We start from the raw sequence: 17,289 nt of genomic DNA, 5'->3' as shown, positions 1-17,289 counted from the left end.
TTGAGTAATGCAAATTGCCCGGGTTTGCCGAGAGAAGTGGGTGTGGCTTTTTGGATGGACCTAAAATGATTGCGTGTTCTCCTCACCGATATTTTCCCTTCTTTGTGGGAGAAATGTGTTCCGAAGATCCTTCCATTGTTAGCATGCTTAGATTTTCGTTTGGTTGCTGGGCTGTGTTTGCTTTCTCAGAAGCAGAAACAGCTTGCCAAGGGAAGCTAATGCTGACTCTGGGATTATGCCATCTGGGAACCGTCATCCAGAGTACTGTGTCTGGGAATGCCACCCCTGTCTCTGTGTCTTCCAACTTATACTTACCTGGCAGGGAAGATACCATGATCAAGAAGGTGGTTCACCCAGGGCGAGGCTCAACCATTGCACTCCGGTTGTGCTGACCACTGCGAATTCCCCAAATGTGGGAATTTCAACTGCATAATTTCTGGTAGTGTGGGACTGCGTACGCGCTCTCCCCTGATTTTTAAGTTGAAAAAAATATCACACGGTTGGTAGACGGACATGGACCTTAACATGCTGCTATTCCGCTTGCCGATTCCTGTAGCCGAGTCCTGGGCGTTTGTGAAAAGGAAGAAAGATGTCCTTAACTAGACCATGGTGCTTGACCATGGAGGGCTTGGACAGGTGTGCCAAGCAGCAGCCACTGCTATGCCCCATTGAAAGAACTGCACCAGGACTGTGCTGCCAGCCTCAAATCACTGTATACATCAGCCCTGACTGCTGGGGGAAATTTCCAGCTCTGAATCAACAGTGAAATGAAGAAAAAATAACACAGCGAGATTTGTGCTTTTGAATGGAGGGAAGGAAGTAGTACATTGGAGAATATTGCCCTCTTTAAGATGTGGGCAGGGGTGTGGCTTTGGATTTGGAACAGGGCACGTCAACTCAGGCTTACCATGAGCGTTTTGACTGGGACGACTAGGGTCTTCAGCTGCTCTCGACAAGAGTGCTGTACTTACTTTGGTTTCTCTTCATAACGCACAAGTCTTTCGCCTTTTACTAAAGACTTCCGTGGAGAGGAACACCAATGAGTTAAACCTATTTTTGGCAGGCTTTGCCGTTTGGCTGAGCCTTGTACACTTGTGAAAAGAAAGACAGCTGTCCTTAACTAGACCAAGGTGCTTGACTATGGAGGGTTTGAACGGGTGTGCAAAGCAGCAGTCACTGCCATGACCCATTGAATGAACTGCACCACGACAAGGGAGAAATGTGTTAGGAGGTTGCCTCAGGAAGCAAACAGTTGGGGCTCATCGCTTCTCGGCCTTTTGGCTAAGATCAAGTGTAGTATCTGTTCTTATCAGTTTAATATCTGATATGTCCTCTATATGAGGATAATGTATTAAGCAGATTTTTAGCATTGGGAGATGAAAAAAGGGCTTGCTCCGTTCACTCCACGCATTGACCCGGTATTGCAGCATTGCCGGGAACGGTGCACTCTTTAAATGCCTTGTGGACAACCAAACACCAATCTAAATGGATCAGTCTGTTGATTGATTTGACTCTGAAATGAACGACGCGAGTCACAGTCACTGTCTGTCTTCAAGGCCGGGACTTGTGGCAAACAAAGGCCCTGTTTACTCCTTACCGAGGCCCTTTGTGGAACAACACTGTGCTCCCAGCCTCAAATCACTGTATACATCAGCCCTGACTGCTTGGGGAAATTTCCAGCCCTGAATGCTAATTTCCGTCCTCCGAGTCAGATTGTGGGTGATGTCATTTTGTAGGCTCTATTTCGTTTGCAGATTGTCCAGAAAAGTGCAAGCGTAGCTGTGCAGCAGTGTCTGTTGTATGCTGTGAAGCTGTGTATTGAGTAATGCAAATTGCCCGGGTTTGCCGAGAGAAGTGGGTGTGGCTTTTTGGATGGGCCTAAAATGATTGCGTGTTCTCCTCACCGATATTTTCCCTTCTTTGTGGGAGAAATGTGTTCCGAAGATCCTTCCATTGTTAGCATGCTTAGATTTTCGTTTGGTTGCTGGGCTGTGTTTGCTTTCTCAGAAGCAGAAACAGCTTGCCAAGGGAAGCTAATGCTGACTCTGGGATTATGCCATCTGGGAACCGTCATCCAGAGTACTGTGTCTGGGAATGCCACCCCTGTCTTTGTGTCTTCTAGCTCATACTTACCTGGCAGGGAAGATACCATGATCAAGAAGGTGGTTCACCCAAGGCGAGGCTCAACCATTGCACTCCGGTTGCACTGACCATTGTGAATTCCCCAAATGTGGGAATCTTGACTGCATAATTTCTGGTAGTTGGGGACTGCATTCGCGCTCTCCCCTGATTTTTAAGTTGAAAAAAATATCACACGGTTAGTAGATGGACATGGACCTCAACATGCTGCTATTCTGCTTGCGGATTCCTGTAGCCGAGTCCTGGGCGTTTGTGAAAAGGAAGAAAGATGTCCTTAACTAGACCATGGTGCTTGACCATGGAGGGCTTGGACAGGTGTGCCAAGCAGCAGCCACTGCTATGCCCCATTGAAATAACTGCACCAGGACTGTGCTGCCAGCCTCAAATCACTGTATACATCAGCCCTGACTGCTGGGGGAAATTTCCAGCTCTGAATCAACAGTGAAATGAAGAAAAAATAACACAGCGAGATTTGTGCTTTTGAATGGAGGGAAGGAAATAGTACATTGGAGAATATTGCCCTCTTTAAGATGTGGGCAGGGGTGTGGCTTTGGATTTGGAACAGGGCACGTCAACTCAGGCTTACCATGAGCGTTTTGACTGGGACGACTAGGGTCTTCAGCTGCTCTCGACAAGAGTGCTGTACTTACTTTGGTTTCTCTTCATAAAGCACAAGTCTTTCGCCTTTTACTAAAGACTTCCGTGGAGAGGAACACCAATGAGTTAAACCTATTTTTGGCAGGCTTTGCCGTTTGGCTGAGCCTTGTACACTTGTGAAAAGAAAGACAGCTGTCCTTAACTAGACCAAGGTGCTTGACTATGGAGGGTTTGAACGGGTGTGCAAAGCAGCAGTCACTGCCATGACCCATTGAATGAACTGCACCACGACAAGGGAGAAATGTGTTAGGAGGTTGCCTCAGGAAGCAAACAGTTGGGGCTCATCGCTTCTCGGCCTTTTGGCTAAGATCAAGTGTAGTATCTGTTCTTATCAGTTTAATATCTGATATGTCCTCTATATGAGGATAATGTATTAAGCAGATTTTTAGCATTGGGAGATGAAAAAAGGGCTTGCTCCGTTCACTCCACGCATTGACCCGGTATTGCAGCATTGCCGGGAACGGTGCACTCTTTAAATGCCTTGTGGACAACCAAACACCAATCTAAATGGATCAGTCTGTTGATTGATTTGACTCTGAAATGAACGACGCGAGTCACAGTCACTGTCTGTCTTCAAGGCCGGGACTTGTGGCAAACAAAGGCCCTGTTTACTCCTTACCGAGGCCCTTTGTGGAACAACACTGTGCTCCCAGCCTCAAATCACTGTATACATCAGCCCTGACTGCTTGGGGAAATTTCCAGCTCTGAATGCTAATTTCCGTCCTCCGAGTCAGATTGTGGGTGATGTCATTTTGTAGGCTCTATTTCGTTTGCAGATTGTCCAGAAAAGTGCAAGCGTAGCTGTGCAGCAGTGTCTGTTGTATGCTGTGAAGCTGTGTATTGAGTAATGCAAATTGCCCGGGTTTGCCGAGAGAAGTGGGTGTGGCTTTTTGGATGGGCCTAAAATGATTGCGTGTTCTCCTCACCGATATTTTCCCTTCTTTGTGGGAGAAATGTGTTCCGAAGATCCTTCCATTGTTAGCATGCTTAGATTTTCGTTTGGTTGCTGGGCTGTGTTTGCTTTCTCAGAAGCAGAAACAGCTTGCCAAGGGAAGCTAATGCTGACTCTGGGATTATGCCATCTGGGAACCGTCATCCAGAGTACTGTGTCTGGGAATGCCACCCCTGTCTCTGTGTCTTCCAACTTATACTTACCTGGCAGGGAAGATACCATGATCAAGAAGGTGGTTCACCCAGGGCGAGGCTCAACCATTGCACTCCGGTTGTGCTGACCACTGCGAATTCCCCAAATGTGGGAATCTCGACTGCATAATTTCTGGTAGTGGGGGACTGCGTTCGCGCTCTCCCCTGATTTTTAAGTTGAAAAAAATATCACCCGGTTGGTAGACGGACATGGACCTCAACATGCTGCTATTCCGCTTGCCGATTCCTGTAGCCGAGTCCTGGGCGTTTGTGAAAAGGAAGAAAGATGTCCTTAACTAGACCATGGTGCTTGACCATGGAGGGCTTGGACAGGTGTGCCAAGCAGCAGCCACTGCTATGCCCCATTGAAAGAACTGCACCAGGACTGTGCTCCCAGCCTCAAATCACTGTATACATCAGCCCTGATTGCTGGGGGAAATTTCCAGCTCTGAATCAACATTGAAATGAAGAAAAAATAACACAGCGAGATTTGTGCTTTTGATTGGAGGGAAGGAAATAGTACATTGGAGAATATTGCCCTCTTTAAGATGTGGGCAGGGGTGTGGCTTTGGATTTGGAACAGGGCACGTCAACTCAGGCTTACCATGAGCGTTTTGACTGGGACGACTAGGGTCTTCAGCTGCTCTCGACAAGAGTGCTGTACTTACTTTGGTTTCTCTTCATAACGCACAAGTCTTTCGCCTTTTACTAAAGACTTCCGTGGAGAGGAACACCAATGAGTTAAACCTATTTTGGCAGGCTTTGCCGTTTGGCTGAGCCTTGTACACTTGTGAAAAGAAAAAAAGCTGTCCTTAATTAGACCAAGGTGCTTGACTATGGAGGGTTTGGACGGGTGTGCAAAGCAGCAGCCACTGCCATGACCCATTGAATGAACTGCACCACGACAAGGGAGAAATGTGTCAGGAGGTTGCCTCAGGAAGCAAACAGTTGGGGCTCATTGCTTCTCGGCATTTTGGCTAAGATCAAGTGTAGTATCTGTTCTTATCAGTTTAATATCTGATATGTCCTCTATATGAGGATAATGTATTAAGCAGATTTTTAGCATTGGGAGATGAAAAAGGGGCTTGCTCCGTTCACTCCACGCATTGACCCGGTATTGCAGCATTGCCGGGAACGGTGCACTCTTTAAATGCCTTGTGGACAACCAAACACCAATCTAAATGGATCAGTCTGTTGATTGATTTGACTCTGAAATGAACGACGCGAGTCACAGTCGCTGTCTGTCTTCAAGGCCGGGACTTGTGGCAAACAAAGGCCCTGTTTACTCCTTACCGAGGCCCTTTGTGGAACAACACTGTGCTCCCAGCCTCAAATCACTGTATACATCAGCCCTGACTGCTTGGGGAAATTTCCAGCTCTGAATGCTAATTTCCGTCCTCCGAGTCAGATTGTGGGTGATGTCATTTTGTAGGCTCTATTTCGTTTGCAGATTGTCCAGAAAAGTGCAAGCGTAGCTGTGCAGCAGTGTCTGTTGTATGCTGTGAAGCTGTGTGTTGAGTAATGCAAATTGCCCGGGTTTGCCGAGAGAAGTGGGTGTGGCTTTTTGGATGGGCCTAAAATGATTGCGTGTTCTCCTCACCGATATTTTCCCTTCTTTGTGGGAGAAATGTGTTCCGAAGATCCTTCCATTGTTAGCATGCTTAGATTTTCGTTTGGTTGCTGGGCTGTGTTTGCTTTCTCAGAAGCAGAAACAGCTTGCCAAGGGAAGCTAATGCTGACTCTGGGATTATGCCATCTGGGAACCGTCATCCAGAGTACTGTGTCTGGGAATGCCACCCCTGTCTCTGTGTCTTCCAACTCATACTTACCTGGCAGGGAAGATACCGTGATCAAGAAGGTGGTTCACCCAGTGCGAGGCTCAACCATTGCACTCCGGTTGCACTGACCACTGCGAATTCCCCAAATGTGGGAATCTCGACTGCATAACTTCTGGTAGTGGGGGACTGCGTTCGCGCTCTCCCCTGATTTTTAAGTTGAAAAAAATATCACCCGGTTGGTAGACGGACATGGACCTCAACATGCTGCTATTCCGCTTGCCGATTCCTGTAGCCGAGTCCTGGGCGTTTGTGAAAAGGAAGAAAGATGTCCTTAACTAGACCATGGTGCTTGACCATGGAGGGCTTGGACAGGTGTGCCAAGCAGCAGCCACTGCTATGCCCCATTGAAAGAACTGCACCAGGACTGTGCTCCCAGCCTCAAATCACTGTATACATCAGCCCTGACTGCTGGGGGAAATTTCCAGCTCTGAATCAACATTGAAATGAAGAAAAAATAACACAGCGAGATTTGTGCTTTTGATTGGAGGGAAGGAAATAGTACATTGGAGAATATTGCCCTCTTTAAGATGTGGGCAGGGGTGTGGCTTTGGATTTGGAACAGGGCACGTCAACTCAGGCTTACCATGAGCGTTTTGACTGGGACGACTAGGGTCTTCAGCTGCTCTCGACAAGAGTGCTGTACTTACTTTGGTTTCTCTTCATAACGCACAAGTCTTTCGCCTTTTACTAAAGACTTCCGTGGAGAGGAACACCAATGAGTTAAACCTATTTTTGGCAGGCTTTGACGTTTGGCTGAGCCTTGTACACTTGTGAAAAGAAAGACAGCTGTCCTTAACTAGACCGAGGCGCTTGACTATGGAGGGTTTGGACGGGTGTGCAAAGCAGCAGCCACTGCCATGACCCATTGAATGAACTGCACCACGACAAGGGAGAAATGTGTCAGGAGGTTGCCTCAGGAAGCAAACAGTTGGGGCTCATCGCTTCTCGGCCTTTTGGCTAAGATCAAGTGTAGTATCTGTTCTTATCAGTCTAATATCTGATATGTCCTCTATATGAGGATAATGTATTAAGCAGATTTTTAGCATTGGGAGATGAAAAAGGGGCTTGCTCAGTTCACTCCACGCATTGACCCGGTATTGCAGCGTTGCCGGGAACGGTGCACTCTTTAAATGCCTTGTGGACAACCAAACACCAATCTAAATGGATCAGTCTGTTGATTGATTTGACTCTGAAATGAACGACGCGAGTCACAGTCGCTGTCTGTCTTCAAGGCCGGGACTTGTGGCAAACAAAGGCCCTGTTTACTCCTTACCGAGGCCCTTTGTGGAACAACACTGTGCTCCCAGCCTCAAATCACTGTATACATCAGCCCTGACTGCTTGGGGAAATTTCCAGCTCTGAATGCTAATTTCCGTCCTCCGAGTCAGATTGTGGGTGATGTCATTTTGTAGGCTCTATTTCGTTTGCAGATTGTCCAGAAAAGTGCAAGCGTAGCTGTGCAGCAGTGTCTGTTGTATGCTGTGAAGCTGTGTGTTGAGTAATGCAAATTGCACGGGTTTGCCGAGAGAAGTGGGTGTGGCTTTTTGGATGGGCCTAAAATGATTGCGTGTTCTCCTCACCGATATTTTCCCTTCTTTGTGGGAGAAATGTGTTCCGAAGATCCTTCCATTGTTAGCATGCTTAGATTTTCGTTTGGTTGCTGGGCTGTGTTTGCTTTCTCAGAAGCAGAAACAGCTTGCCAAGGGAAGCTAATGCTGACTCTGGGATTATGCCATCTGGGAACCGTCATCCAGAGTACTGTGTCTGGGAATGCCACCCCTGTCTCTGTGTCTTCCAACTCATACTTACCTGGCAGGGAAGATACCATGATCAAGAAGGTGGTTCACCCAGGGCGAGGCTCAACCATTGCACTCCGGTTGTGCTGACCACTGCAAATGTTTCTGCTGATTTCTGGTAGTGGGGGACTGTGTTCGTGCTCTCCCCTGATTTTTAAGTTGAAAAAAATATCACACGGTTGTTAGACGGACATGGACCTCAACATGCTGCTATTTTGCTTGCCAATTCCTGTAGCCGAGTCCTGGGCATTTGTGAAAAGGAAGAAAGATGTTCTTAACTAGACCATGGTGCTTGACCATAGAGGGCTTGGACACGTGTGCCACTGCTATGCCCCATTGAAAGAACTGCACCAGGACTGTGCTCCCAGCCTCAAATCACTGTATACATCAGCCCTGACTGCTGGGGGAAATTTCCAGCTCTGCATCAACAGTGAAATGAAGAAAAAATAACACAGCGAGATTTGTGCTTTTGATTGGAGGGAAGGAAATAGTACATTGGAGAATATTGTCCTCTTTAAGATTTGGTCAGGGGTATGGCTTTGGATTTGGAACAGGGCACGTCAACTCAGGCTTACCATGAGCGTTTTGACTGGGACGACTAGGGTCTTCAGCTGCTCTCGACAAGAGTGCTGTACTTACTTTGGTTTGTCTTCATAATGCACAAGTCTTTCGCCTTTTACTGAAGACTTCCGTGGAGAGGAACACCAATGAGTTAAACCTATTTTCGGCAGGCTTTGCCGTTTGGCTGAGCCTTGTACACTTGTGAAAAAAAGAAAGCTGTCCTTAACTAGACCAAGGTGCTTGACTATGGAGGGTTTAGATGGGTGTGCAAAGCAGCAGCCACTGCCATGACCCATTGAATGAACTGCACCACGACAAGGGAGAAATGTGTCAGGAGGTTGCCTCAGGAAGCAAACAGTTGGGGCTCATCGTTTCTTGGCCTTTTGGCTAAGATCAAGTGTTGTAGCTGAAGGATACAGCACAGAAAGAGCGCACAACGAAACAACAATGGCAGCAACCAGCGAAGGAGATCAGTCGATTCCAAGGGTCGGGCTGAGATACATGCTGCGACTACAAGAGAAGAGGAGCTGTATTTTAGAGACTTTTTTGGCAGACAAGTTATAATCAGGCAGTCTAAAGGTGGAGGAGGTTCACTGCGTCCAGTGGAACCAGCAAGAGAAGGCGTTCAACATCATGCTGAGGAATGAGGACATTTACGGCAGAGTGGCGGAAATCTGCCGATCAGAAGCAGGTGTCAGGCCGCTAGTCGATTACAGGTATTGAACCTTGATAGACTGAACTTCCAAACAATAACTGTGCATATGTATAACCCCTTTGTAAATGACTCAGCGCTAGCTGCTTTTCTGGGGCAGTATGTTGAGGTGATGACGGGTGCAAGACACATAAAGGACCCCCTGGGTTTTTGGACGCGACGGCGGCAGTTCCAGGTTTTGCTATATCCTGACACAGAAGGCCCAGGAGGCCTGAAGCACCCATCGGTCTTTTTCAGTCTGGGGGGCGATCGCGGATACCTGTTTGACCCACGGCACACGGCCAAAGACTGCACAGAGCCGAGGACTTGCCATGTATGCGGTGGAACAGACCATCTTTACAGAGGCTGCCCTAGCCGCAAGAAAACTTCCGCGGAGGCCGCCAAACCTACTGAGGCTGGCGAGCCATGTAGGGGACCTAGATTTGAACAGAATGGAGTGGTAGGCCGGTACAGGTGGGCTCCGGAGCTGACACTTCGGGGAGCAAAGGGGAGGCAGCACTTCAGGTGGAGGGCTCCGCCGGAACAGGCGGAGTGGCCCAGGCAGCCACGGACAGCATGGACGAATTTTCTGATTTCTTTTCTGATCCTGTTGCTTCCTCGTCAAAGCAAGGGGCACGGAAAGGCTTGCAGGTTTTCGGAACAGGACTCCTGACAGAGTTTGGAGAGAGTGGGGAGGGGGCATACAGCTAAAAGCCGAGGGGGGAGAGTAAGGGAAGACAGACCCAAAAGGAGGGAATTGAGGGGAAGAGGGGAGAGGTAACAGGACAGCATATAAGCGCTGCCGACAAAGTGGAGGATTGAGGGACCCAGGAGCAGGAAGTTGGGGACACGAGTCAAAAGGGTGAAGAGGGGCTGGAGGAGCAGGCTTTGGGGGAGGCAGCTGCCACACTAACAGAAAGTTTGGGCCTGAGTTTCTATCTCCCCCCAGGCCTGCTCATGCTGCCGTCCCTTTTAGGGGAGGATGCAAATGAGGGGCTTAGCAGACCAACAACGTCTCAATATGCGGTACCCTTTTCCTGGTCTGATGAGATGGAAAAGGTGTCACATTTGGGGTAGTGGGAACCGGCCTCAGGAATTATTATATAGGACATACAATGGGTTCTTTTAAGGTTCTCACTATCAACGCAAAGGGAATGAGGGACTCAGTTAAAAGAAGGGCTGTTTTTGATTTTGTGGACTCACACCAGGTTGCCTTTTGTTTTCTGCAGGAGGTACATTTACGGGATAGGGGGGACGTGGGGATTTTTTCGAGGGAGCGGACAAAAGGGGACTCAGTTTGGAGCGTAGGGGGGGTCCACTCTACTGGGGTTGGTATTTTATTCGGGTTTCAAGAGACCACGGTGGAGTCTTCCTTTGTTATTGTTCAGGGGAGGATAATGGGCGCAGACATCTCATGGGGGACAGCCACGCTTCGGGTTATTGTGGTCTATGGACCACAAACTCCAACAGAAAGGCAAGACATGGTTGGCCAATTGGAGCCGCACCTGGCCACCAATAAGCAGGTAGGGATAGGGGGTGATTTTAATGTTGAGTTGGGCAAGGGGGGAGATACCAGCGATAGCTTTATTTCCAACCTCATGGCTAAACACGGCCTGGTAGATGGGGCGAGGGAGGTCAGGCCACAGGTAACAGGTCCCACATGGCGCAACTCTAGGGGCATAGTTAAATGTTTTTTTTCTGAATCTTTGAGGCTATTGGCAGGCAGACTGCTGCTCCCTGTGTTCTTTTCTGATCATGAAGGGCTGCTATTTGTAGTGCACTCAGATGGACCAGCATTTGGGACTGGGTACTGGCGCCTCAACATCAGCATCCTGGAGGAGGAGGTTTTCAACCAAAATTTCTGTTCGTTTTTTAAGGGCCTGAAAGGACTAAGACCATTGTGCGCTGGAGAAATTGAGTGGTGGGAGGTTGCTAAAGAGCGGATACAACTTTTTTGTCTTAAGTATTGCAAAAGGAAGACGAGTATGGCGAGGAGGGAGGTGCTTCGCCTTCAGCGCCTTCTCAAGCTTGAGTACGTCGGGAGAAACTGGGGTGACACTATAAATCAGGAGGCTTGTGACTCCCTTAAAGCACAGCTTAGGGATGTATATAAGGAAAGGATCATCGGAACACTTTTCTCCCACAAAGAAGGGAAAATATCGGTGAGGAGAACACACAATCAGTTTAGGCCCATCCAAAAGGCTACACCCACTTCTCTCGGCGAACCCGGGCAATTTGCATTACTCAACACACAGCTTCACAGCATACAACAGACACTGCTGCACAGCTACACTTGCACTTTTCTGGACAATCTGCAAACGAAATAGAGCCTACAAAATAACATCACCCACAATTTGACTCGGAGGACAGAAATTAGCATTCAGAGCTGGGAATTTCCCCAGCAGTCAGGGCTGATGTATACAGTGATTTGAGGCTGAGAGCACATTGCTGTTCCACAAAGGGCCTTAGTAAGGAGTAAACGGGGCCTTTGTTTGCCACAAGTCCCAGCCTTGAAGACAGACAGCGATTGTGACTCGCGTCATTCATTCCAGAGTCAAATCAATCAACAGACTGATCCATTTGGATTGGTGTTTGGTTGTCCACAAGGCATTTGAAGAGTGCACCGTTCCAGGCAATGCTGCAATACCGGGTCAATGCGTGGAGTGAACGGAACAAGCCCCTTTTTCATCTCCCAATGCTAAAAATCTGCTTAATACATTATCCTCATATAGAGGACATATCAGATATTAAACTGATAAGAACAAATTTTTTTTTTCTTTTCTTAACAAAAAATCGTTGCACAAAATCAAACACTTTCAAACATTCAGCTTTAACATTTGTCCTACAAGAGACTCAATTCAATCTGACAATCTCATGCAAATAACCAAAAACTTTGTCATCAAAAGAAAACCCACGCTTTAATACATTACCCCCTGGATTTCCCATTCCCCACCCAAAGCCTCCTTTCCACCTTTCTAAGGCAGCATGCTTCCCCCACTTCCTGATGTCCTTTTCAATCCTCCCTTTTACCTCTAGTTCCATCCTGTTTAACACCCCCTCCAAGCTACTTTCCCTGTTTTTCCCCACCATGTCTTGCCTTGCCACCCACAAACTCCTTTTAACCAGGCTTATAATAAGCCACTTAAGGAAACATTTATTCCCCAAGCCTAACCCTTCTACCACCCTAGTCCACGTCAGTTGAAACCCAGGGTCTAGCCACTCTTGCCATGTCATTGCTCTACCCCACACCCTACTAGCAAAGGTACAGTCCCACATGACATGCCTAACAGTTTCTTCCCCCATGCAGCCTTCCCTAGGGCATGCAGGGGATCTTGCTAAACCGTGCCGGTACATTAATTCTCGAACTGGCAGGCTCTTTTGGAGGCATAGCCAATTGAGATCTTTGAGACCATTGTCAAGCCCCTGTGGCTGTATCCCCTTCCAAATACTTTTCGGGGTCTCGACCACCGCAGGTGCAATCACTCTCTGTCTGACAACTTTATAAAGGAATTTGTGGTTCAGTCTGACATTGGTTTCTGAGGCCTCGGGATGGGCCCGCAGCCACCTGGCTGCATGGTGGTAATGCCATGGCTACTGCTCCACCCGGAGTGCCAAACTGTTCCAGACCAGCATGCGCCTGGCCTGGTATGAAAAATAGAGCCGCAGGAAGTGTCCTGATGGGTGTGCGACCGGAGCGTACATCTCCCTACACAGAAACAAATATGCAGTCTAGCTTCAACAGGAGATGCGGAACGTCTCTTCCCCCTGCTTCAATCCCGACCAGCATGCTCACCATATACTCATATCTCCCGCCCCACAGGAAGGTGAACACAAGGCGCACAATAGGTCTCCTCATACTGACTGGCATTGGGTATATGTATGCCAAGTACACAAGAGATGGCACAACGTCTACCTTCAGAACCAGTACCTTCCCTATCAAAGTTAGGCACCTAATTTTCCAGAGCGCAAGTTTCTTCTGGACTGCCAAAAAACGCCGTGGCACTATGGGCCGTCTCAAAGCTGACCCTTAGTACTTTCAGAGGACCCGTGCAGAGCGTCAGCCCCCCTGGTACCTCCGTCCTATCTTTCCAGCGCCCGAAGTACTTTGCAGAAGACTTGGCACAATTAAGTTTAGCACCAGCCACCCTACAAAAGCTCTGGAAAATCTCCAAGGCTCAAAGTAGGCATGCATCAGTGTCCAGCAGCAGTGTGGTGTCGTCTGCGTACTGAGACAGTTTGACTCGCAGGCCCCCGCTGCCAGGTAGCAGGAAACTTCTCACACCCGGATCAGCCCGAATGGCTGCCGCCAGCGGCTCGATGTTAAGGATGTAAAGCAGTGGTGAAAGCGGACACCCCTGTCTTACCCCCGAGTGCAACATGAAAACATCCCCTAGGTGGCCGTTAACTGAAACCATGCTCCCCACACCTGTGTACAATATGCGTAGCCATCCCACAAAAACCTGGCTGAAGCCTAACCTGTGCAATAGTCTAAACATAAAACCCCAGTGAACCCTGTCCAAAGCTTTTGCCTGGACGACACCAACCACCATCAGTGGCAGGTGCCGGTCTTCTACCCAAGCGACGGCATCTTGAATGAGCTGAAGATTCCATCTCACCGAGCGCCCCGCTACCCCACATGTTTGGTCAACATGGACCACATGAGGAAGTGCGATGCCCAGGTGATTCGCTAAGACCTTTGCCAGGAGTTTGTAGTCAACACACAGCATGGTCAGTGGTCGCCAGTTCCTGTGGTGGAAAATATTCCTATACCCGCTTTGCGTGAGTCTCATCATGCTGAAATTCATAATACCAAAAACCAGGTTGTCTTTTAAGTATTTATTCTCTGCGCAGAGAAGGTTCAATCATCACAACAGAATGCGTACAGTCTCAGTGAGGAAGAACCAAGAAAAAAGTGAACAAGCTTTCTCTATACAGAATGAGCAAAGGTGGGGGCCGGTGGCCAATGTTACAGACATTTCGGTCTCAGACTTTTGGTCTCAGACTGATGGGAACGACAAGTGAAAACAAACAGCCAGCAACCAAAACAAGCGGCCCAAAGGCCTTGGCATGGAACATTCTCATACAACACACAGTTAGTTATCTATTTGAACAGGCAAGGGAGAATCCTTCTTCTGCACAACAGAGACACGGTGAAGTTCAACAAAGTCCAGAGCAAAGTGACTGATGCATGAATACAATATACTGAGTAGAAAAATATACTACGTCAAAAATTACCATTACATTCCCTAGTTCAGTGCGGTCCCTCTTCTTATAAAGAAGGGAGATAATTCCGGTGGCCGCAGCCCCTCCCATTGCACCTGTGCGGAGTATTGCGGACAACACCTCCAGCACTACCGGCCCAAGTATATCCCAAAACTTTTGGCATTTTGGGCCAAAAAGGGACAATTGGGTTGGGACAATTCAGGTTAATTTTTCCCCGCTCTCATTGATTCGAATTGTCCCTTTTTGGAGGGGTTACAAGGCGTATTCCTTGCAATTTGGTTCCCACGCCAATTAAGCCCTAATTCGACCCTTTTCGACCTTTGACCCTGTGTCCCTTTGGGATAGGGACCTAATATCTAGATATTGGTTGTCTAGATATTGGTTGTGGAAGATGGGAATAAGAGGGACAATTGGGAATGTGGAAGTTGCCTTATAAAGCCAAAAAGGGACATTTTTCATCCATTTGCATTGGCAAAATTAACCTGAATTGTCCCAACCCAATTGTCTCTTTTTGTCCCATCTGTCCAGGCCAAACCCTTACAAATTGGTTCCCACGCCAATTAAGGACTTCCCAATTGTCCCTTTTTGTCCCAAATGGCCCCAGGCCACCAGGGCCAAAAAGAGACAATTGGGTTAGGACATTTGGGTCAAAAAGGGACAATTGGTTTAGGACAATTGGGTATTAATTCTCTCCAATGTTAATGGATGAGAAGTGTCCCTTTTTGTCCGTTCCCTTATAACTGCCATTTCTCATACATTTGCATTGGCCCAGATTAACCTGAATTGTCCCAACCCAATTGTCCTTTTTTGTCCCATCTGTCTGGACAAAAGGGTCAAAAAGGGACAATTGGGTCAGGCCCTTACAAATTGGTTCCCACGCCAATTAAGCCTTGGCCCTTCGGGCTGAGGAGATATTTGCTGGGAAAGTTGGGTCAAAAAGGGACAATTGGGTTAGGACAATTGGGTATTGATTCACTCCAATGTTAATGGATAAGAAGTGTCCCTTTTTGGACTTATAAGGTTTTAACCTTATAACTCACCAAAAACGGACATTTCTCATCCATTTGAATGGGCCAAAATTGAGGCCAATTGTCCCAACTTTTACCCGAAGAAAGTGCTCCAAAATCACGGCGGTTTGGGGGGCATTTGCCCCTACTTTTACCCGGAAAAAGTGCTCCAAATCCCCGCAAAAGCTGGGGACAATTGCCCTCAATCCTGGCCAATGCAAATGTATGACAAATGTCCCTTTTTGGTGATTTATAAGGTTTTTCCTTAAAACTCAAAAACGGACATTCCTCCTCCATTTGAATTGGCGAAAATTAGAAGCAATTGTCCCCAACCCTGCGGGTTTTTGGAGCACTTTTTCGGGTAAAATTCGGGACAATTGCCGGTAATCCGGGCCCATTCAAATGTATGAGAAATGTCCCTTTTTGGAAACTTCCCTTATTACGCGAAAAATTTACATTTCAGATTTATGCTTTTAGCACTATTGTCCCTGCCAATATCTCATCAATCCAATGGGCTAGGAGGCTGAAATTTTTACGGTACCATCTCCACAATGAAAATTGAAAGGATTGGACAAAGTTTTAATTTTAAATTTGTCAGTCAAATCAACAATTTGGATTTTTGAGTTAAAAATCCAATTTCTCCGATTTGCTTGAAACTTTGCTCATATTTGAAGTTTCAGCTTCATAATCCATAGAAAACCGGAGATATTGCGTCGGACAAATGGGACAAAAAGGGACAATTGGGTCGGGACAGAAGGGTACAAAAGAGACAATTGGGTTAGGACATTTGGGTATTAATTCACTGGATGAGAAATGTCCCTTTTTTGGAAGTTCCCTTATAAAGCAAAAAAGGGACACATTGGAGAGAATTAATACCCAATTGTCCCTTTTGTCTCATTTGTCCCACGCAATATCTCCCCTTCCCAAAGGGCTCACAGCCTGTATCCAACTGTATGAAAATGAAAAGGATTGGAGAAAGTACATTTTTTAAAGGAGGACGCCAGCCCTTTGGGCTGGCAGGGAGGAGCCAGCCCTTCGGGCTGGAACATTTGCCATCTCCCCAGGCCAAAAAACGGACATTTCCCATTCATTTGCATGCTTTGCACCCAAATGTCCCAAATGCCAGAAGGTCATTTTTTCACTTTTGTCTCTTATATTTTAGTACTTTTAAACAAGGTAACGTAACGGATCCTTTTTATATTCAAAGAGGGTCATCTCACCTTTAAATGCCTAAAGTTTGGTACATATTGATGCTAGTTAAGGTCCTCAAAAACAGGCCCAAAGGGCCATTTGGTGCGTTATTCCCTTATTTTCGCCTAAATTTGACATATGATCAAATCGGCATAAAAGCTAAAATATTGGTCCTACAGACCCCAGATTTTCAACATGTGTACTGTACAAGCCCTATAATAAGGTCATTTTGCCAAAAATCCGGTAAAAATCAGAGAAGTTTGGGTTTTATGGATAAAACTCAGGACAAAGCTTAAAACAATTTTGAAAAAGAAAAGTTTTATATTAGATTTTGGCCTAATTTAAGCACTTTTTTTTCTAAACAACTTAGAAACCTGATTTTTTAGTATGTTGTAGACAGGCCCAAATGGGTCACTTTCATGTAAAATGGCAACATTTTGACCTTATTATGCCTGTCTAGAAAGAGTGACAGGAGGTCTAATTTTGCTTTCCCCGAAAATGAATGGGAAAAAATTGGCCAAATGTCCCTCATTCAAACAGTCATAACACATCAGGATATGGTTGAAAATGATTGAAAATCACAGGGAACCTTCAATTTGACCACCTTAATAAGCCCATAAAGCAGCAAGTTTGAACACCCTTGCTAAAGCTAACTTAATATAGCAACATGCTATTGATCTAAAACCAAGTGATTCTTAAAGACAGTCATCTGAGGGACCAGCCCTTTGGGCTGGGGGCCCAGCCCACACATTCCTAGACTTCCAATGGAATTTGTGATGAAAATGCACTATTTCAGCCATTTGGCACTTAATCCAACATTTCCCTATATTTTGCATGAAAGTAGTGCTTAAAAGTCACAAAATACCCCACTTGTCCCTTGGTAAAACATAATCCTATATTTTGCATGAAAGTGGTACTTAATATACACCCGTAGGTCCCCCATTTGGACGCAGAGTACATCAAAACTTAGAGAGTTTTGTGTTAAAAGTAACTGGCAGAGAACCCACGAAGAACGAATATAGTGATGTTATAGTTCTGCAGAA

The 17,289-nt window shown here is 46.8% G+C and overlaps 14 non-coding genes and 1 pseudogene across 14 annotated transcripts; 14 read left to right on the top strand and 1 right to left on the bottom strand.

Annotated features, from left to right (window-relative positions):
• Nucleotides 1–307: 307 nt before the first annotated feature.
• On the top strand, nucleotides 308–471 carry LOC137882799 (U1 spliceosomal RNA). The gene has a single exon (XR_011104222.1). It is a non-coding gene; the product is annotated as a U1 spliceosomal RNA (small nuclear RNA).
• Nucleotides 472–967: 496 nt separating this feature from the next.
• LOC137883085 (U5 spliceosomal RNA) lies at nucleotides 968–1,082 on the top strand. The gene has a single exon (XR_011104483.1). It is a non-coding gene; the product is annotated as a U5 spliceosomal RNA (small nuclear RNA).
• A 179-nt stretch (nucleotides 1,083–1,261) lies between these two features.
• On the top strand, nucleotides 1,262–1,452 carry LOC137882910 (U2 spliceosomal RNA). The gene has a single exon (XR_011104328.1). It is a non-coding gene; the product is annotated as a U2 spliceosomal RNA (small nuclear RNA).
• A 673-nt stretch (nucleotides 1,453–2,125) lies between these two features.
• On the top strand, nucleotides 2,126–2,289 carry LOC137882817 (U1 spliceosomal RNA). Its single transcript, XR_011104240.1, has one exon. It is a non-coding gene; the product is annotated as a U1 spliceosomal RNA (small nuclear RNA).
• Nucleotides 2,290–2,785: 496 nt separating this feature from the next.
• LOC137883163 (U5 spliceosomal RNA) lies at nucleotides 2,786–2,900 on the top strand. Its single transcript, XR_011104554.1, has one exon. It is a non-coding gene; the product is annotated as a U5 spliceosomal RNA (small nuclear RNA).
• Nucleotides 2,901–3,079: 179 nt separating this feature from the next.
• LOC137882909 (U2 spliceosomal RNA) lies at nucleotides 3,080–3,270 on the top strand. Its single transcript, XR_011104327.1, has one exon. It is a non-coding gene; the product is annotated as a U2 spliceosomal RNA (small nuclear RNA).
• Nucleotides 3,271–3,943: 673 nt separating this feature from the next.
• On the top strand, nucleotides 3,944–4,107 carry LOC137882522 (U1 spliceosomal RNA). The gene has a single exon (XR_011103960.1). It is a non-coding gene; the product is annotated as a U1 spliceosomal RNA (small nuclear RNA).
• Nucleotides 4,108–4,603: 496 nt separating this feature from the next.
• LOC137882543 (U5 spliceosomal RNA) lies at nucleotides 4,604–4,718 on the top strand. Its single transcript, XR_011103978.1, has one exon. It is a non-coding gene; the product is annotated as a U5 spliceosomal RNA (small nuclear RNA).
• A 178-nt stretch (nucleotides 4,719–4,896) lies between these two features.
• Nucleotides 4,897–5,087, top strand: LOC137883011 (U2 spliceosomal RNA). Its single transcript, XR_011104424.1, has one exon. It is a non-coding gene; the product is annotated as a U2 spliceosomal RNA (small nuclear RNA).
• Nucleotides 5,088–5,760: 673 nt separating this feature from the next.
• LOC137882723 (U1 spliceosomal RNA) lies at nucleotides 5,761–5,924 on the top strand. Its single transcript, XR_011104148.1, has one exon. It is a non-coding gene; the product is annotated as a U1 spliceosomal RNA (small nuclear RNA).
• Nucleotides 5,925–6,420: 496 nt separating this feature from the next.
• LOC137883118 (U5 spliceosomal RNA) lies at nucleotides 6,421–6,533 on the top strand. The gene has a single exon (XR_011104513.1). It is a non-coding gene; the product is annotated as a U5 spliceosomal RNA (small nuclear RNA).
• Nucleotides 6,534–6,714: 181 nt separating this feature from the next.
• On the top strand, nucleotides 6,715–6,905 carry LOC137883029 (U2 spliceosomal RNA). The gene has a single exon (XR_011104441.1). It is a non-coding gene; the product is annotated as a U2 spliceosomal RNA (small nuclear RNA).
• Nucleotides 6,906–7,578: 673 nt separating this feature from the next.
• On the top strand, nucleotides 7,579–7,723 carry LOC137882823 (U1 spliceosomal RNA; annotated as a pseudogene).
• Nucleotides 7,724–8,208: 485 nt separating this feature from the next.
• On the top strand, nucleotides 8,209–8,323 carry LOC137882657 (U5 spliceosomal RNA). The gene has a single exon (XR_011104086.1). It is a non-coding gene; the product is annotated as a U5 spliceosomal RNA (small nuclear RNA).
• A 3,115-nt stretch (nucleotides 8,324–11,438) lies between these two features.
• LOC137883052 (U2 spliceosomal RNA) lies at nucleotides 11,439–11,623 on the bottom strand. Its single transcript, XR_011104462.1, has one exon. It is a non-coding gene; the product is annotated as a U2 spliceosomal RNA (small nuclear RNA).
• Between the last annotated feature and the right edge of the window lie 5,666 nt (nucleotides 11,624–17,289).

Source organism: Cebidichthys violaceus, unplaced genomic scaffold (genome assembly GCF_023349555.1).
Source record: "Cebidichthys violaceus isolate CVI_PGR_0920_01 unplaced genomic scaffold, fCebVio1.0.p SCAF_32, whole genome shotgun sequence".
Classification (NCBI taxonomy): Eukaryota; Metazoa; Chordata; class Actinopteri; order Perciformes; family Stichaeidae; genus Cebidichthys; species Cebidichthys violaceus.
Note: the sequence above shows the minus strand (reverse complement) of the source record. Positions and strands in the feature narration are given on the sequence as shown.